Below are 17513 nucleotides of genomic sequence, written 5' to 3' on the forward strand. Positions count from 1 at the left end.
ATACATATATAGATAGATTCTTAAATTGATGATAGTAGACTATCGGATTAATCAATTCTTGATTATTACATGATCGCAAGTTGGAGGCACGGAAAACTTTAATATTATAACAATCATCTTCTAAAAGCACCGGAAACCACATATGTATTACATTGTTTAATAAAACGTACATAAAAGGGTAGATTTAGATAAAACCAGTTTTCCTTTTCCTTTGACCATCATGGTATGATCATTTAGGACCATTCGTAGAGTTGTGGTATCTAAAAAGGAAACAAAAAATAAGACAAACAAAGTATGATAATGCATTAGCTACCATATACGGTATATAATCGTTAGCAAATTTATGCAATTAGTGTTTTTAATGTTTCCAACACCTTTTAATGAATATCTACTTTTTGATCGTAATTGCAGTTGTTATTGTTTATAAGTTAAACTAGCTGCAATCATAACCAAAGTTGCATAGCATAATAATACATTTATATTTTCCCAAACTTTTAATCGTATAGCACATTGTATAGACGTAACACGAGTATTGATATAAAACGGAATTTCTGTGACTTTGGAACTAAACACTCTCATGGGAGATCATATCTGAACAGTTATCGTGCCGTTCATGGCAGGCATATATTTAAACATTAATCATGTCATTTCAATTCAAATAAGGTATTGTCTTTTATAGTCCCTAGCGATTTAAACAGAATTTAAAGGCATTTAAAAGATCTAACACAACCATCTTTTCCCAGGATGTAAGAGCTTTGTATGTCCTTGAAATGAAACATTCAAATGGTAAAAAAAAAGGATTAAAAAGAAAATTTTCTATCAATTGTTACTTGTGCGAAGAAGAAAAAATGTCAATTGTTTTTATGTTCGATATCGATACAGTGACTCTTGTTCTAAAACGTGAAATTTACGAGGAAAAAGTAAGAAATGATATATAGATGTGATGGTTAACACGATATCTTTAAATACAAACACTGTGCCGATACAAAAGTGTACGGTTATAATCGAGCATTTCTATATATAATCCGAAGACTACATGACATAAACACATAATCGTATTATCTTATTACGTTTTGTTTCTGGACCAGCGGAGTAAGCAGCACATACTATTGTTTTGTCATGCTTATTTAATATGATAATGAAAATATGACGCCAATACGAACAATATTATTGTTGAGTTTGACTATAACGTACATGTATACATTCTACTCCAATTGGGTTTCCATTTGTTTTTCAGGATAAGTATGCCCCTCACTGATATAACTTCCAAATCTTTAAAAATATGATCAATTGCATGTACAATGAGTTATAGACAAAATTAGAATCACAAAAATACTGAGAATTACAAGAAGTTAAATTTTTGTTATATTTTACACACATTTTTTTCACTATTTTATCAACTTATTCTATGCGTAATTATAATACGGCTTTTGAACTATACTAAACAAATGCTGCATGATTTGAAAGATGTCTTAGTTTATAAGTTTCCTGTTTACAAAACTTTGAATTAATCGAAAAACGAAGGAATTTCTCATCCCAGGAATAGATAACCTAAGCCGTATTTGGCACAACTTTTTGGAAGTTTGGATCTTCAATGCTCTTGACTTTTGTACTTGTTTGGCTTGATAAAGATTTTGATATGAGTGTCACTGATGAGTCTTATGTAGACGAAACGAGCGTCTAGCGTACTAAATTATAATCTTGGTAGCTTTGATAACTAAATTGAATTGTACAGATTTACATTCATGGATTGTTTAGTAACACCTAGGGGAATATTGTTAAAACCATCCGTCAAACAGTTAAACTGAAAAATAATAGTTCCAAATAAATTGTATTTAAAATCTAACGAAATTTGACGAAATTATGGACATAAACGAATAACTTTATTTAATTGATAAACAAATCACTGTGATGCAATCAAGCTGACGCCACAGAACACTGATAACAGTTTAGTTGGCTTTAATGAATTTAATCATCGACATTGAAAAAATGTGTAGAAAGCTGTCTTCTGTGAACTAAAACAGAACATTTATATTAGATTAAAAATAATCTGACAAAAGGATGATTAAGTTACAAGACGAAAACAGATAAATTAGGAAGACAACCATAAATCTATGTAAACAATTAGTTCGCTTCGAAACCAAAACATTCTGACAGCTGACACTAAAGATCAATTAAAATTAGAACTAATTAAGTATTTTCAATTGTTAAAGTATGGACAACACAAGTCTGTGTCCAAACTGACTATGTTGATAATACATATATATATTTAAAATTTTATTAAACTATATTGCTTTTCTTTTTTTTTTTTTTAAGTGTATGATGGTGGTCTACTTAATGTAGCAGTTGTACATTTTTGGAAGTTTTGCTTTCCATGATTTATTATCGAACGCACCTAACTAGTTTTTGTTTTAAAAACAAGTGTTATATATACTAGTACATAGTTCATTTTTATCTCTGTATATTTGATATATTTTACACTTCGTATCGTAATTTAACTGATTTACCTATCTTACTGCAACAATTTTGCGTTCATAGAATCCGAGACGGAATCCCAATTTGAGCTCAACGTTCGATTAAAACTGACATACCTTATATTTTCTATAATAAACATCAAATTTGGATTTTTTGGATTTTTTTAAACATTTAATCTTTCAGCGTTTGCTTTTGCTTTGCAAAGACACCAAACACTTCTTGACGTGGATACACAATGTTTAGTTTGTAAGTGAAGAATTGAAGAAAGGTGAAACTCTGAATATTTTTGACGCAGAGTATTTAAATTATAATCTGATCGTAATCTAGGCAAACGTTTTGTTTATTGCACGCTGTTTTGCTGATACACAAATATCGCCTAATAGTGTCGCTGAACTCAAGAAATTCAACAGAGGTAGACAAGTGCTACCTGAAACATTATATTCCTTATTGGATTTTGGCAGTAAAAGAAGCGTGATAAAAATTTTGAAATCATTCATATCTATGGTCACCCAATCATTAGACAAAGACAAGATATATACTTATTAAATTCTCACCTGATGTATATACATAACCCACTCTAAAAAGAGTCACGTGAGACTGATTAAAACACATATTTAACATAAAAGAAATAAATATGCACTTACTACATCGACATATAAAAGAGGTTAATTTCAGCTTATGCATAAAAACTTTAAAATGAGTAACGAGAAACTGATTAAAACATAGTGACATAAACATGTAAAAGTAATGTATATACAATCATTAAACATATATAAAACACGTTTTCTTTTAAATAATATATCATGGCATATTTTGGAAGTGTAAAAAAGCATATTATCATTAATATACAAAAATATAAGGTTTTTTTATCATCAAGCACATACATTTATGTATTATTGTCATTGTGTTTATTTTCTTTTGTTTCATCTTTTGACATCGGACTCGGACTTTTCTTGAACTGAATTTTAATGTGCGTATTGTTATGCGTTTACCTTTATACAATGCCTAGAGGTATAGGGAGAGGGTTGAGATCTCACAAACATGTTTAACCCCGCCGCAGTTTTGCGCCTGTCCCAAGTTAGGAGTCTCTGGCCTTTGTTAGTCTTGTATAATTTTTAATTTTAGTTTCTTGTGTATAATTCAGAGTTTAGTATGACGTCCATTATCACTGAACTAGTATACATATTTCAAGGGGTCAGCTGTAGAACGCCTCCGGTGCGGGAGTTTCTCGCTACATTGAAGACCCATTGGTGGCCTTCGGATGTTGACTACTCTGTGTTCGGGTTGTTTTCGCTATGACACATTCCCAATTTCCTTTCTCAATTTTAATAAAACTATCGTCAAATTGACTGGCATAACAATAAAAACAATCTTTTTTCCAAACATATATTTGCGTTTCCTGTTTTTATTCTATTCTGCATTCTACCCTTTCGGTAATAATTACTCCTTTTGTTTTTGTCAACATCTCATCACACATTTTTGTTAACTTTGACCAATTTATGAATACACAAGACCATTGCTGTATACTACAAGGCAGCCAGCCCACATCATATAATGACAGATTTTCAGATACTCATTAAAAAGCGCAAGGAACTATTATTCACAACATTAATACATGATAAATCCTTCCTGTCCCATAAGGTAGAACCATATTCAATTATAAACCAAACTAGATGAATCAAAACGTTTTGTAAATGCGGAGTACTGAAAACCTCCATTTGCTTTACACTTGGATATTGAGAGGCATAATGATCTATTAGCGATTTTTGCCACCGCTTATTCCAAATAATCATTACTCAAAAATTCAGTAAAAAATAACCCAAGATAATAATAATGAGATATTATATATATTTGTCACCATTAAAAAAACTTAAAAGCAGTTCTAGGCACAAAACTTCTCAAATGCACAAACTTAACTGCCATATATTGTTTTATTGCACCATGTATTGATTATAGTAAGAATATAAGTGTTCTGTAGTTACACAATTGAATTAATTTCAGTCTGATGCGGGGAAAGAGAAATAAAAAAAAATGCATGCTGAAATTAGATGATCATGTATCTAAACTAAAAAAATTTAAACCGAATTAAAGTGCTTTTAGATATTAATTATTTTCTGAAATTACTTTTTTTTTAAATATCGCAAAATCTAAGCTATTTGTAAAGATGATATTCTTAAACTTAATCAAAAATCGAAACAACTAAAAATATCAATTTGAGGAATTGTTCAGTTTTTTTAATACACGGAACTAATTTGTGTATTGCATACCTTGTACAAAATGATACAAGATTCATATGCGCAATTCACAAATTCATAAACAAAGTAACAATGATATTATTGTTATTTCACATGTAAAAGTCATAGTAAGGTCATCGACACAACGCTAAAATCTGATAACACGTTGGCGACATCATTTTGAGTTTTAAGCAGATCGTTCATTTATAACAAAAATTATACTTGCGCAATAAAGATAACCAAACAAAAAATTCAAAACTGACGAAAAAAAATCTTCTCCTTACTAGGCGAAAACCTCAATAAGACTCGGTTTACAGTGCTTTTAGACCTAGTGTCTTTGTTGTACTGTAACTCAGAAGTAGTTCGATAATAATTCGCATTCTTACAGTCAAAAACATTCAATATGAGATGAGTATGCAATTGCCTCAATGACAAAATAAATCTCTAAATGATATAAAGGGTCAGAATTTATCATTTTGTAGTTTGAATTGCAACCTGCTGTTTATTTGTCGGTCACTCTTGAATATCAACAGCTTATGATCTTTTGTACATTTTTGAGCACGAAAATCGTTAAAAATATTAAAAGACAAGCAAGAACATTATTCAATACTCTTTCTATATATAATTAAGGCAGACGATGTGATTGCCGCTACCATATCCACTATAGTAGTAACCTTGCTTGAATCAATCGCTTTATTAAGAGAAACAATAAACCATTAGAATTGGATGGTAACATTATTTTGAATTACCTAAAGCTTACACTTGCTTTCCATGTACTTTTGCTTTTCTGTTCCTCTATTAACATATGTATCGTTACCGTAATGGTAGAAAGTAATTAAGCTGTTACGAAATGTATAAATAGTGTACACTATCTTTGAAAAATGCTTTTATGTCAATACTTCCCATTAATTTGCATCGGTTCATCAATAGAGACAGGTGAAGTTATTTAGATAAATGCACAGTTAATTAGATAAAAGCATTATGTATTTAGTTAAAAGATGTTTTGGTAATTAACTTACAGACAGTCTTATGAATTTTAGTGTAGTAAGACCACAGTGATCAACACGTTGAAAAATCAATTGACAAATTTGAGGAAAATGCTGCTATGAAAGTTAAGCGATCGGCTGCATATTAGCTAAAGAAGCTATCAACATTGGAAATCAAGGTAAGTTCACTTATTTAATCAATATATATATTTCAAATAGTTTATATCTTTTTGTTAATATACAAATCTGTTATTGCCTGTTATATATTGTTTGAAATTAAGTGTCACTTGAACGGGAAATTTTTCTACATGACTATCAGGGATTGAAATAATATTTATAGAAAAACGACATCTTACCACACTTCCATAGTATAATAATTAAATGGTAAATCAAATCCCTTCCAATACCTCACACATAGCATCAACACCAACTTCTTTAAGAAAGACATGAAACGGGCTGCAGCGAAAGATCTTGGGAAAGATAGCCTTATTGACTACAGGCGCTAAATGTGTTGAATGCGACGACTTTCGCTGGTTCAGATATTTTATGAAGTCGACGTATTATGTCTCGTCTAGGAAACAAATATAACCATGACAAGATATTTGTGTTTACAAATATTGTTCCAAACTCCTACGACTTTTGATCTCAAATGAAATATAACCACATCATCTTTTACTATATGCCCCTTTTAGTTTCTGCATAGCATTACTTCTTTTAAATTACAATTGATCACGAGTAATTATTTCAAAAACAATACTTAGTATATTTTTAACTTGAAATTGAAGTATTCTTAAAACTACTCTTAACAAGGTATTAAATAAAACTTGAAATCAACATCAAGTTTAGAAAACCTCCATTTCTTCTTACCTCTAAATTTCATGGTGTTAGTTCAATTATTTTTTAATTTGATGTAATTACCTTTTTTTTCTGTTTAGTTGGTTTTTTTCATATTCAACCTATTAATTATGTTTTACATACATATTGTGCATTATAACTTACCTGAGAAATAAATTGCAAAACTTGATAGTAAGGCTTAACCTTTTCATGATTTGTAAACATGAAAATTTAGAAACTAAGCTTACTCCATGCATGCATGGACGAAGGTAACTAACGTTAACTTAGTCCATGCATGCATGGACTAACACAACAGACTTAGTCCATGCATGCATGCACTAAGGCAACTAACCCTAACTTAGTCCATGCTTGCATGGACTTACACAACAGACTTAGTCCATGCATGCATGGACGAAGGCAACTAAAATTAACTTTTTTAAAGTTTGAAAAATTTATAAATGCAAAATATTTCAAAAAAATCAAATTTTTCAAAATTAAAAAAAAAAAAAAATATTTAAAAAAAAATTTCTTTTAAAATTTAATTCTTATAAAAATAAATGAAAAAAACATGAAAAATTTACAAAATTATATTTTTCCAAAATGCTGAAAAAAGGTTTAATTCCATTTTTTTTTTCAAAATTAAACAAAAAGAAGAAAAAAATGGTTAGTTATCACCACCAGATATAGGTACCCTTGAATATAGGTATAAATGCCACATGAGAATATTCACGTCTGCCAAAAGATTGGAATGTGTTCACATTTCATTTCAATGGTAAAAACTCTTCACTGAACAGATCAGTTGGAGGTGATTTGTTTAACATAACCTGGACAGTAGCTGCAATTAGTTCCTGAAAGTTCCTATTCATTTAGTAGTGGTAAGTGTTATTTTAGTTTGTTGTTATTATATCTGTAATAAACATGTTTTGTTGCACTATGATTTTTGCCTTTGTCTCAATAGCAGCCAACTTTTTGTATATATTGTACATGTACATGCATTTAGTCGTCAAATCATCAACCCAACAATGTAAGATCTGTAAATTTGCTTTCAAATTTTTTTTGTTCTTCCCATGCCGGGATTCTAATCCATGCTACTGAGATATTGTGACACCAAATCTGTACAATTTTTAAACACTAGAGAAGAGCAGATGATTTAAACACTTTTGTGTAATCCAGCATTATATAAGATGTTTTTGTATCTAATGTTATTATTGCAGTTTGGGCATTTAAAAATATGTTCGTTATGTCCATTGGTTGTGTTTGGTTGCTGTCTGCCATATTAAATGGATTTCCTTTTTTTGTTATTTGCTTAAATTTGTCTATTAGCTTTCTCTTTTGAAATTTAATAAAAACAGTTCACAAATTAAGTGTGCTGGGCTTATTTTAATTAACCTTCATCAGAAACAAACTAACAAAAATTTGAAAGCAAATGATGTAGATAGCATTATCTTGGGACTTAATTAGCCCATGTATAACGATCTTTAAATTCAGGCTTTTGCTCATTGTTGAAGACTTCAGGTGACCTGTACTTGTTTACATCAATGCCCTACAATGCAGGGCTAGTAGTTGTCTCAATTGCAATCATTCAATGTATCCTTGCTTTTGTATCATTTAAAGACTTCAATTCTTTAAATCATTTCAGTTAACACATTTTAATTTCAAAACATTCAACAGATATTTCCAAATAACAAATTTTGTAAACAACAGATATAATTGGTAACTGGTAATTATTTTACAGTCAATATGTTTTTATATTTATCAAGAGGCATCATAATCATGTTCATTAAATTCTTTCCTTGTCAGACTGTTACTGATCTCAAAACCAGTGAAAATTGCAAGTAGCTTTTAGTTTCTAGTAGTACTATTTTGATAAGATGTGAAATTTTTCGTCATTTCTTTTGATGTTCTGTCATATCCAGTCAGACTATTTCACATGTTGAACTTTACTCACAATTATATTTCATCTGTAAATGCTAAATTATGCAACTTCTAATGCAGGGAGACATGAGGGTTACTAATTTTTTAAATGTATAACTAGTATTTATCTAATACAGTATATTTTTTAATATCAAAATAAAAATAACTAAAACTGAGTATTTAATAACAATATTTATTTGCCATTTTTTTTTTTTTTTCCGTTATCTAACTTTAGTTTGCCTCAACTAAATGTTATGAAACTTATAAATCTAGGAAATGTGTAGAACATATTGTTGTTAATTGACCATGTTGATTTGCCATAATTTATCACATTCACACATATTCATTGCAAAAACATCTTCTTTTTCATAAGTGTCTACAGGAGCTTGTGTTTCTGTATCTTTTCTTTAAAGAATCATCATGATAGCTTCTGTTCCCTTCACATTCGAGACATAAATGAGATCTTCAGGAAAATATCTACTCTTTATATCTTAATCTGAAAAAACAAAACAAAAAATATGCTTTGACATAGTTTGACATATTTTTACAAGATTGTACATACTGAAATGTCTTGCCTGCTTTATGGTCATGATTGAACTTTCTGTTGCATGTTTCAATCTGAAGAATATACCACAATTAGTTCCTAAAACATATACACATGACTAAATTTTTCTTCCAACATGATTTTTATTTATTTACTAATCAAGGTGAGAGTAGACAATGAAAAATAGATAAACATTTATAGATTACCGTAGCTTCTCAACTTTAATTTGATATCAACAAAATGTATTGTGGCAATTTCTCAAATATCAGTGGTGGATCCAAGGGGAGGGTTCCGGTGGTTGGAACCCCCTTTTTTTGAGACGATCAATGCACTTGAATGGAGACATTTAGTTTGAACCCCCCCCTTTAGGAATGTCTGAATTCACCCCTGAATATAATACAGGTTACCCAATCATCACAGTTGGTTGACCATTATGGATAAACCATTTCACAGATGATATCGGATGTTTCTTACTTCGTACCATCAATCCCCTTTCCTTTTCATGAATGTGACCTACCGAAATAGACTATATATATATATATACCAAGTTTGTAATAACATGTGCAACACAAAGGGTGCCACATGTGGAGCAGGATCTGCTTACCCTTCTGGAGACCCTGAGATCACCCCCAGTTTTGGTGGGGTTTGTGTGGCTCAGTTTTTAGTTTTTAATGTTGTTTCTAGTGTACTATTTATTGTCTGTTTGTCTTTTTCATTTTTATACGACCGCAAATTTTGAAAAAATTTTCGTCGTATATTGCTATCACGTTGGCGTCATCGTTGTCGTCCGAATACTTTTAGTTTTCGTCTTCGTCGTCCGAATACTTTTAGTTTTCGCACTCTTACTTTAGTAAAATTGAATAGAAATCTATGAAATTTTAACACAAGGTTTATGACCATAAAAGGAAGATTTGTATTGATTTTGGGAGTTTAGGTCCCAACAGTTTAGGAATTAGGGGCCCAAAAGGGACCCAGATAAGCATTTTTCTTGGTTTTCGCACCATAACGTTAGTATAAGTAAATAGAAATCTATGAAATTTAAACACAAGGTTTATGACCATAAAAGGAAGGTTGGTATTGATTTTGGGAGTTTTGGTCCCAACAGTTTAGGAAAAAGGGGCCCATAGGGTCCAAAATTAAACTTTGTTTGATTTCATCAAAATTGAATATTTGGGGTTCTTTGATATGCCGAATCTAACTGTGTATGTAGATTCTAAACTTTTGGTCATGTTTTCAAATTGGTCTACATTAAGGTCCAAAGGGTCCAAAATTAAACTTAGTTTGATTTTGACAAAAAATGAATCGGTTGGGTTCTTTGATATGTTGAATCTAAAAATGTACTTAGATTCTTGATTATTGGCCCAGTTTTCAATTTGGTCCAAATCTGGGTCCAAAATTTAACTTTATTTGATTTCTTCAAAAATTGAATAAATGGGGTTCTTTGATATGCCAAATCTAACTGTGTATGTAGATTCTTCATTTTTGGTCCCATTTTTTAAATTGGCCTACATTAAGGTCCAAAGGGTCCAAAATTAAACTAAGTTTGATTTTAACAAAAAATAAAGTCTTGGGTCTCTTTGATATGCTGAATTTAAACATGTTCTAAGATTTTTGATTATGGGCCCAGTTTTTAAGTTGGTCGAATCAGGATCTAAAATTATTATATTAAGTATTGTGCAATAGCAAGTCTTTTTCAATTGCACAGTATTGTGCAATGGCAAGATCTATCTAATTTCACAATATTGTGAAATAGCAAATTTTTGTTTAATTAGAGTTATCTTTCTTTGTCCAGAATAGTAAGCAAAAAATAACTTATTGCAAGAATTTTTTTTTAATTGGAGTTATCTTTCTTTGTCCTGAATCAATTTAAATCTTTGTTATATACAATATACTTTATAATGTATATTCACTTTTTACTACCAACTGATCAATTTGAATAATCTTTACCATTCAGTGATAACAAGCAGTTTTTTTACATCTTAATATTTTATGATGTATTTAAATGAGTAGTTATTGTTGCAAACTCCATTAAAATATTTCAATTGAGATTAGTTTTGGAATAAGGGAAAGGGCGATGGGATTTAAAAATTGGGTTCAATTTTTCTAATTTGAAATTTCATAAATAAAAAGAAGATTTCTTCAAACATTTTTTTGAGAGGATTAATATTCAACAGCATTGTGAATTGCTCTAAGAGAAAACAAAATTTTTAAGTTCATTAGAACACATTCATTCTGTGTCAGAAACCTATGCTGTGTCAACCATTAAATCACAATCCAAATTTAGAGCTGAATCCAGCTTGAATGTTGTGTCCATACTTGCCCCAACCGTTCAGGGTTCAACCTCTGCGGTCGTATAAAGCTACGCCCTGCAGATCATCTGGTTAGCCATGGCGTTGTCAGTTTATTTTCGATTTATGAGTTTGGATGTTGCTATGGTATATTTCACCCCTCTTTTTTTTAACAGGAGGTTAATAAGCTGTTATTAGCAATGGATGTTAGTAGCCATTTAATTCTTTTAAATTAAAACTAGTCTTAAGTACTGAACCATGTTTGATTGAAATATTTGTAGATGCTATAATGACACACTTCTTCAAACATCAATAACAGTTATAATCATACCTTTGCTGACTTCAGCATTTGGTTATGTCTTCAGTTTCTTTTCTCATCTGTCATAGTATCAATATTATATATGTAGCATACCACCATCTTGGTGCATTCTGTATTACAAATAGTTACTCAACAGTTTTATCTTAGCAATCTTTTGGTGTTTTTTTTATCAGGAACTACATGTTCTATATTCTGGAAATCTTACAATGCATGGAAAAGCTGAAATTATAAATTAGGTAAATAAATTTTAAATAATATGAAACGACACAATCAGCTTTTTTAATGATAAATGTGTACTAAGTTTCAAATTGATTGGACTTTAACTTCATCAAAAACTACCTTGACTTAAAAAACTTTAACCTGAAACTGAGGGAACACTTTTAATTTCTATGTTCAGTGAACCATAAAAATGGGGTCAAAAGTCTTTAATTTTGTTTTAAAATAAGAAAGATCATATCATAAGGAACATTTGTACTAAGTTTCAAGTTGATTGGACTTCAGCTTCATCAAAAACTATCTTGACCAAAAACATTAAACTGAAGTGGGAAGAACGGATGGACAGACAAACAAACAGACGAAAGGACGCACAGACTAGAAAACATAATGCTTCTCTACTATTGTAGGTAGAGCATAAAAATTCATAAAAGAACTAGCAAAAAAAGGCACCAACAAAAAGAAACAAATCTAAAGTAATTGTCCATTAACCAGAAAACCCTTGTTTTCCCCTTTTGTTGCTCCTAATTCATAAACAGATTGAGTCATAACTCCAATATTCCAACCCTTACTATCCTTTGTGGTGTGGAAACTTCAGGCAATTCTATAAACTGTACTACAAATTATTGTCTGGACAATAGAAAATTGATTATTTGGGCCCCTTTTATACCCCTTTTTCCTACACCAAAGGGACCATAAATTAACCCCCAAATCAATCCAAACCTTCCTTTTTGTGGTTTCAAACTTCAAAGATTTATATTTACTTATGCTAAAACTATTGGCATTTTTTTAATTAAACTTAAGTTATCATATATAACTTCAAATAACTGATTTTTACTGAAGTTATATATGTTGGTAAATTTCAAAATACCCAACACTTGAACTAACATTAATTTGGCTCGTTTAATTTTCTTAAAATTTTGACAAAGTATTTACTTTGACTCTTTGACAAAAATATAAAAAAATTTTTTTTTTTGAACCAACCGTTTTATCAGAAAAATTACACTGGTTATATAGCAGTTTGACAAACACTCATTTTGATCATTGAAAAGCTTAATATCCCTTTAACAACACAACGTAATTACAACGTTTAGCTGACTTTACAGAGTTATCTCCCTGTGGTGTTAGGTACCATCTTAAAAGTTGTGTGAAATAATTCAAATATAACTTTTGGATTACCTCCCTTACACAGCTTTCAAATTGTCTTGACTATCCTTTAACCAGAAAAATGATTGTTTTTCATCTTTTTTGCCCCTTATTCATAAATGGTTTTATCTATACCCTCAGCCAATCCTAACCATCCCATAGTAGTATAGAGCATTGGGGTATAATTTTAGAAAGATCATACATGTACACTTTTACACAAGTCATTAAACTACAAAAATGCTTGTGTTTGGCCCATCATTCATGACTGTTTGCCCCATAACCCTAAAAATAAATTCCAACCTTCTTCTTATAATATTTAACATTGTGGTACAATTTCAGAGGAATTGAAATACTTATACACAACTTATTGTCCTGAAACTAGATAAATGCTTGTTTTGGTCCCCTTATCCTAAATCTTAGGGACCATAACCCCCAATATCAATCCCAAGCTTCCTTTTGTTGTTTTAAACATTGTGTTAAAATTCTATTCATTTCTATTAACATGATTAACTTATACTAAAGTTATTATCTGGAAACCATCCGTCTTCGAAAGATGCTCAGCTAACCACAAAGACGATGTGATACCAATATAATCATATGATTGCAAAAATTTTATGGTTGTATAAAAAGGTATTCTAGACTTTAAACTAGAGGCTCTAAAGAACCTGTGTCGCTCACCTTGGTCTACAGGTATGTGAATATTAAACAAAGGAAGCAGATGGATTCATGACAAAATTGTGTTTTGATGATGGTGATGTGTTTGTACATCTTACTTTACTGAACATTCTTGCTGCTTAAAATTATCTCTATAAATAAATGAACTTGACCCAGTAGTTTTAGAGGAAACGGTTAGTAAAAATTTACAAATTTTATGAAAATTGTTAAAAATTGACTATAAAGGACAATAACTCCATAGGGGATTAATTGACCTAGTTGACCATTTTGGTCATGTTGACTTATTTGTAAATCTTTCTTTGCTGAACATTATTGCTGTTTACAGTTTATCTCTATCTATAATAATATTAAAGATAAAAACCAAAAACAGCAAAATTTCCTTAAAATTACTAAATCAGGGGCAGCAACCCAACAATGGGTTGTCTGATTCATCTGAAAATTTCAGGTCAGATAGATCTTCACCTGTTGAACAATTATACCAATTATACCCTTGTCAGATATATGCTCTAAATGCTTTGGTTTTTGAGTTATAAGCCAAAAACTGTATTTTACCCCTATGTTCTATTTTAAGCCATGGTGGCCATCTTGGCTGGTTGGCCGGGTCATCTGACAAGATACCACAATGATGATTGTGGCCAAGTTTGGTTTAATTTGGACCAGTAGTTTCAGAGTTCTAGAAGAATTTTGTAAAAGTAACAACGCCGGATGCAAAGTGATGGGAAAAGCTCAGTAGGCCCTTTGGGCTAGGTGAGCTAAACATTACTTTTTTTCTAGTTTATAACTGAGTAAAGGCAATATCATATATATATACCCAATAAATCATCAAATTCTAAACATATTTCTATGTTGATTAAAATGAAGCTTTTTATTATTTGATGCAAATTTTATGTTCGGAGAGCATTCTACAGCTATTTTCCAGTATTCATTTAGGAATTACTTGATCATCAAAAAAGCGGTGTTTAAAATATAATACAAGGGACTCATATTCATTTTAACTTTATTTCGTGCTGCTACTTTTGATTTTACACAGTTAAGATGGCTCAGACTTATTCAAAGTTTCTATCAGAATGCCGTATTATTTTAATCTTTACAAAGAGTACCTCAAATTTGTCGAAAAAAATAGGGGTTCCAGACCATTTAAGCTCAAAATTGTAAAGGGACCATTTTCAATGAAATGATAGGGAAAATAGAGGGGCTGACATATTTTTATGGGATATCAAATAAAAACTGTCTGTGATACCTCAGGTGTGACCTGGTCCAAATCTGTAATGTACAAAGCTGAAATATAGCTTCAAATAGCAAATACAAGGACTTATATATACATGTATGCGTCCCTGGCAAATACAAGGGTCACCAATAAGGAAAAATAAAAATTTTGCCTTAAAACCCAAATTTTGGAGGGAAAATGGTGAAATTGGGTGAAATGTCAATTTGAGCCTTTAGCAGACCTGTACAGAAATTGCTAACAAAACCACATAGAAGCACATTTCAGAGATGCATGTAAGAATTGTATATAGCTTTAAATTTATAAAAAAAAAAAAAAAAATTTAAAAGTTTTTAGGAAAGTTAATTGTTCAATAACATGTAAATTATTCTCACTGATTTTTGTGATAATTGTCTTTTGATGGATCAATAATAAAAAAACAAACTTTTTGTTTTGATTTATAAGCTAGTAGTCAGCTTGGAATTAATAAAAACAATGATGTCATGGATGTATGAACTGTAAATCACGAAAACAGGAATTTAATACAAGGATTTACAAGTTCGTTTAAAATTACATTTTGTATATTCTGAGACTTGTATTAAAAAACAAATTATTTTGTTACAAAATAGCAATGAAGATAAATTAATACATTGTACTCCAGTGTTCTACTATCATGACAGTGACTAAGCAAATAGGGGAAATAATAAATTGGTTGTGGCAATACAAAAATTCAGCAAATTTTTCAACAAACTTTAACATGTAATGTTCAAATAATCAACATTATGCCACTGGAGTATAAAAAAAAAATCAGAGCAAATTGATCCAGGGCGAACAAGTACAAGTGTGAATGATAAATTTGTCCTGGTAAAATATGTCAGGGCGGACAAATATTACTATATAGTATAAAAAGTCCATGGTTACAAAATTTACTAGTATATATTTAGTCCGATATTAGTTATATATGTCCCCAACCAAATTTTCCTAGGTAATCATGTCCTATAAAATCCTATAAAAGATTCAATTACTTGCATTTGCAAATTTAAATCTTATGTTTTAGTAATTTTTAAGAGTCACATAGTTAAGTTTTTGATAAAAATTATGTCCCCAGACTATTAATTTTCCCACAAAGTCATGTCCATGTCATTAGAAGTCCTAGGTTTAAATGTCTTTGCCTTTAATTTTTAAAAGTGAATATGAATGTAATATGTTTTAACATTGTTATAGACAAAACGAAAGAGTTGTGTATCAATCTGTTACAGCTAATTTCCTAAAGCATGTAGAGCAAGACTTAAGTTAGCTTGCTTGCTTTGTATTTAAACTGTACACTCATTAGGATAATATCCAATTAAATTCAAATATTAAATATACAGGTTAAACTATGCCTATATATATTATATAAAGATGACCATCATGTCAATCATATTAACAAAGCTTGTATAAACAATTATACAAACAAAGAAGGCAAGCCAACCAAAGTTTTGCAGTACATGCATTAGGAAATTAGCTGTAAATAAAATTTGTCTGCAGACTAATTTTCCTAGGAAATCATGTCCATGTCATATTTTCCTAGAAAATCATGTCCATGTCATTAGTATTGAATTCCTAGGTAAAAATGTCCTAGTCCAAATAATTATGACAGCTTGAAAGGCTATTATATTTTTTTTCTTTGACGCCTTACTTCGACGAACTAAGTAAGGCGTCAAAGAAAAAAAATATAAAAGCCTTTCAACTTACAAGACGTCATAATTTGACGAAGTAAGGCGTCAAAGAAAAAAAATATAATAGCCTATCAAGACGTCATAATTATTTGGACTAAAAATGTCCATGTCTTTTATTATAAAAAATGTTATAAGCAAAGGAAACTGAATATTTATGTTTTTAATAATTAGGTTATTAAGGAAATATTCTTCATTTTTATTGGCAAAAAATTTCTTCTATTATCCAATCTTATCTATAAAAAAAAAATCTTCTATTTTAAATATATTTTATGATACAAAAAAACTATTAGAAAAACAAGTCTTGTGACATATTTTCCTAGGAAAACAAGTTACAAACATAAATTACTAGCTATGGACTGATTTTCTAAGGGAGACAGGGAGAAAGGAGGTAGGAGAAAGGGGTGGGAGAAAGGGGGTAGGAGAAAGGAGAGGAAGGTTGGGAAAAAGGAGAAGTTGGAGAAAAAAATAAAATATGAAGAAATAAAATATCTCTCTTTTTTCCGGTAAATTAAAAAAAATAAAATAAGGAGAAGAGGGGTAGGAGAAAGGAGAAAAGAGGTGAGAGAAGGAAAAAGAGTACCCCCCTGTCCTCCCCTTCATATAACTGCATTTTCAGATCCTTTTTTCGCTTGTTCTATTAAAATCTTACCACGTAAATTCCTTAACTCTCTTTTTTATTTAATTGAATGTTGATTTTGTTTGCCTCAAAACAAACTGTTTTTCCTGTGAATAATTTTCAATCTCCTTGCTTCTAGTATGAAAAATTTGCAAATCATCTTTGACAGACGACGCGAGCACGAATCGCAATCTGTCAACAAAGTTCTAAATGCACATAAAAATAGTCCGCTGTCGAGTTTTAATTTGATTTAGAATGACAAGACATTTCATCGTTCTTTGTAGAACAAACCATGATATCAATACACATTTGTATTTTATTGATCTTTCTAGGGATGTTGCGACTTT

The 17513-nt window shown here is 30.4% G+C and overlaps 1 protein-coding gene and 1 long non-coding RNA gene across 2 annotated transcripts in view; one reads left to right on the plus strand and one right to left on the minus strand.

Annotated features, from left to right (window-relative positions):
* Nucleotides 1-5702: 5702 nt before the first annotated feature.
* LOC134721722 (uncharacterized) overlaps nt 5703-17513 on the plus strand; it is a 103003-nt gene continuing 91192 nt past the window's right edge. The window contains exon 1 of the mRNA XM_063584897.1: nt 5703-5874. The gene's annotated coding sequence lies outside the window, so the exon portion shown is untranslated. The remainder of the gene's footprint in view (nt 5875-17513) is intronic.
* On the minus strand, nt 8738-17491 carry LOC134723687 (uncharacterized). Its single transcript, XR_010108153.1, has 3 exons — nt 17200-17491; nt 11607-11813; nt 8738-8939 (listed from the first exon to the last, which is right to left on the minus strand). It is a non-coding gene; the product is annotated as an uncharacterized LOC134723687 (long non-coding RNA).

The sequence above is a fragment of the Mytilus trossulus genome, chromosome 6, assembly GCF_036588685.1.
Source record: "Mytilus trossulus isolate FHL-02 chromosome 6, PNRI_Mtr1.1.1.hap1, whole genome shotgun sequence".
NCBI lineage: Eukaryota > Metazoa > Mollusca > Bivalvia > Mytilida > Mytilidae > Mytilus > Mytilus trossulus.